This window comes from Herpailurus yagouaroundi, unplaced genomic scaffold (assembly GCF_014898765.1).
Source record: "Herpailurus yagouaroundi ecotype Mexico unplaced genomic scaffold, PumYag 77, whole genome shotgun sequence".
NCBI lineage: Eukaryota > Metazoa > Chordata > Mammalia > Carnivora > Felidae > Herpailurus > Herpailurus yagouaroundi.
Genome location: NW_024412388.1, coordinates 13438617 through 13442013, shown reverse-complemented (window position 1 = coordinate 13442013; position 3397 = coordinate 13438617). Strand labels below are relative to the sequence as shown.

Sequence of the window (3397 nt, the reverse complement as noted above, 5' to 3'; positions counted from 1 at the left end):
TGGGGTGAGGGGGTGGGGGAGGCTCTTCGTCCATGTAAATTCTGAGTGGCCATCGCATAGGTGCTCTCTGTGGCCCCCTTGTCGTCCCTAGCCCGGTCTTCTGTGACTTCATTCCTGTCCTGTCTGTGTCGCCAGCTCACTGCATGGCCTTGGGCAGGTTTCTCCCCTCCTTAAACCTCTGTTTTCCCATCTGTGTATTGGAGCCATGGGGCCAAGTGATCCCTAGGAGCGCTTCTGGCTCAGAATTTCCAAGGCTGTGTCTCTACCAGGCTCAGCTGCCAGGTTTTCCTGTCCCCCATCCCGTCATCTTGCTCTGCCTGATCTCCGGGTTTCTGCATGGGCTCCAGGTGGGTCACAGGGACCGCCTCCCCTATCAACCCGCATCTGGCCTTTCCCGCAAGAGGCTGCAGGAAAGTAGGAGAGATACTGCCCCAGTTTACCCGAAACTCATCCAGGCTGCCCCTCCATCCTGTGGCTCCTAGCGACTGTGGTCTTCGTCTACATGAAATACATCTATGCTGGAAGCATCTGGCCAGCTTGTCTCTCTCTTTGGCTTCCACCAGAACCGAGGGATTTCCAGAGCTCGGTCTCTGCCATCGGGCTGACAGGTCCCCTGGGGCCAGGGCTGAGTTTCTCCCTTTCAGTAGGTTCCTATTCAAGACCCATTAGACTCAGGGGCCTGGCTGAATCCAGCGTCCAGAACGTTCTGCCTCAGCCAGTATTTTTTCTTTTTAATTGTTGAACTCGTGGTCAACCCTTAAAAATCAGGTGATTTCACATGAAAAAAAAAAAAAAAAAAAAACCCAGACTTTCATCTTTAAACAAATGGTAAGAGCTGGCTGTGCTAGGCTTGCGTTTTCCTCAGCAGCGATTGATGGGAGCTGATAGGCGGGCAGGACGCTGCCCAGTTCGCCCTGACCTCGCCTGGCCCCGCTCAGTCCTGTTACCTGTCCCGTCCTGGAGGTGTTGGCTATCCCGGCTTTGGGGCCTGAGGCTGGGTAGTGGGTTTCTGTAGCTGTCAGCTCCGCCACGGCGGGAGAGCAGTTTCAGAGAGAGAGGTAGGAACGAAGCCTCCTCTCCCCGTCTCTGCCTCATTAGGATCCAAACAGGCTGGATCAATGCTTTTCAAAAGCAGATACATAATGCCTGTTTCCTGCATCAGGAACACTCTGTACCGACAGAGAACGATTCTCTAATCAAGACCTTGCTTTTGGGAAAAGTACATGGAGAAGGAATGGGGCGGGGGTGGGGGGGGTGGGGGGAGCATCTCCATTCAGTAATTATTGACAGGGGGGGCCTACTGTGCTGGGCACTGAGCCAGGTGCTGGGGGTACAGCAGTGAGAAAACCTGCTTGTCATCTGATGCAGCTTATCGTGAGGCCAACTCTCTCACTTTCTCTGACGAGGCAGAAAAGCCCCAGAGAGGGCAAACAGAGTACCTGAGATCACACAGCAGAGGTGGAAGGAAAACCTATGCCGCTTCTTCCCTCACCCAGCCACACGATAAAGCCCCAGGCACTCTGGCCTCCTCGCTCTCCTCTTGGTCCCCTCTCCACGTTCTGGGCCTTCAACTTTGCTTTCAGCCGATGGCCAGGAGCTGGGGCTCACCCCGGCGGGGTTGGGGTCTGCTTGGAGCAGAGGATTGGCCCTTCTCTGGCTGTGTTCCATGATGCCCTGCCTACCTCTTGAGGATGATTCCAATACTGGTTACAGAGTCTGGCAGCATTCCACACCCAGTCACCCCCACTGGAACATTCTACGGCATGTAGGCATGTAGGCCACTGACGGCTCTTTTGCAGGGTCAGGCTTGGAGCAGAGCCCTGGGCCATCAGTACCCACCTGCCCGTTCTGCATATTCTAGCGGCCTCTGTGGCTGAGGCAGGCTCGGTTTTCATCTGCAGCCACAGACCCTTGTCCTCAAAAATTCCGCTCTTCACCTGGTTGCTCTGCAGGTATGCAAGGACCAGCCGGCTTTCCTGCACACAGCCTGCACCCTTCCGTCCAGAGACTGCTCCCGGGAAGAACCCAGCCACTTGGGCTGAGTTGGAGCCTCCAGACACTTTGCAAATAACCAGCAGTGAGACTCAACCAACCCTCCCCCGAAGCCTTTGAATTCAAACCCCTGGGCATATTGAATCCAGCCAGCCAGATTTTGGCCACAACAGGAGCTGGGTTTGAGACAAACTGACTGTAATTGGCTCAGAAACAGTGGCTTGCCTAAATAAAGTAATACGTTATGACAGCTATTGTTTATGGAGCGCGCGTTAAGTGCCAGGCTGCGTTGCAGCCTTGCAAGGTGGACATCAAACCCCATTTTACTGGGGATGAAGCCGCCCAGAGAGGTCAGCTCACCTGTCCAAGGTCACACGGCTGGCCCAATGGAGAGCCCAGATTTGGTCCCAGTTCTCTTTGATGGCGACTTCCCCACGCTGTCCCCTGCTGTAGGTGCTCAGGGCGCCAGGGCGAGGCTACGCATGCCAGGATCACTGTCGTTTTTTCCACGCCGGCTTCCTTCCCTGTGTCTCCCCACAGCCTGAAATGTCCCCAGCACAATGAGGGGCGTTAACCTATACTTGCTTCAGGGCAAGAGGGTCAGAAGGACAGCAAGACTGTCTCTGATTCAGGCTTTGATGTGCTTCAACGGAGAGGTAGGTGAGCGGCTTTCCCTTCGCAGTTTTGATCCAAAGCCCCAAGGCATAGTCCTGGAGGAAATGTCCCAGTTCAGAAGGTCCTTTAGCCAAGGAAGGAAAGGATTAAAAATTAACAATGATAGGGGCACCTGGGTGGCTCAGTCGGTTAAGCATCTGACTTCCGCTCACGACACGATCTCGCAGTTCGTGGGTTCGAGCCCCGCGTCGGGCTCTGTGCTGACTGCTCAGAGCCTGGGGTCTGCTTCTGATTCTGTGTCTCCCTCTCCCCTGCCCCTCCCCCACTCATGCTCTGTCTCTGTCTCTCTCAAAAATAAATAAACATTAGACTTTTTTTGGGAAAGTTAATGATGATTACCCCACTAACGGGTGTGGACAGAGCATCTGCCGTATGTCAGGGATCTCACGCCTACCGTTGGAGTGGCACGGCAGGTGAGCCCAAAGCCTCTGAGTCCTGACTGCCTGGGTTCAAACCCCGACTTTGCTGCTTGCCAGCTGTGTGCCTTGGACAAATCACTTCACCTCCTAGGGCCTCAGTTTCTGCCTCTGTAAAGTGGGCACAATAATGGTACCTCCTTCGCAGCATTATTGCAGAAGGAAGTAAGAGAGTATAGAAAGTTCGTGCACAGAGCTTGCACGTGGCGGTGCTCTAAAACTGGCAGATGTCATTTTTGTATGCGTTTTAAAGTTCTCACGGGGCGCCTGGGTGGCTCAGTCGGTCGAGTGTCGAGCTTCGGCTCAGGCCATGA

General features: G+C 54.5%; 1 long non-coding RNA gene across 1 annotated transcript in view; it reads right to left on the bottom strand.

Moving 5' to 3' along the window:
* LOC121022025 (uncharacterized) overlaps positions 1-2711 on the bottom strand; it is a 4027-nt gene extending 1316 nt beyond the window's left edge. Inside the window, exon 1 of the long non-coding RNA XR_005786787.1 lies at positions 2353-2711. This is a non-coding gene — a long non-coding RNA (uncharacterized LOC121022025). The remainder of the gene's footprint in view (positions 1-2352) is intronic.
* Between the last annotated feature and the right edge of the window lie 686 nt (positions 2712-3397).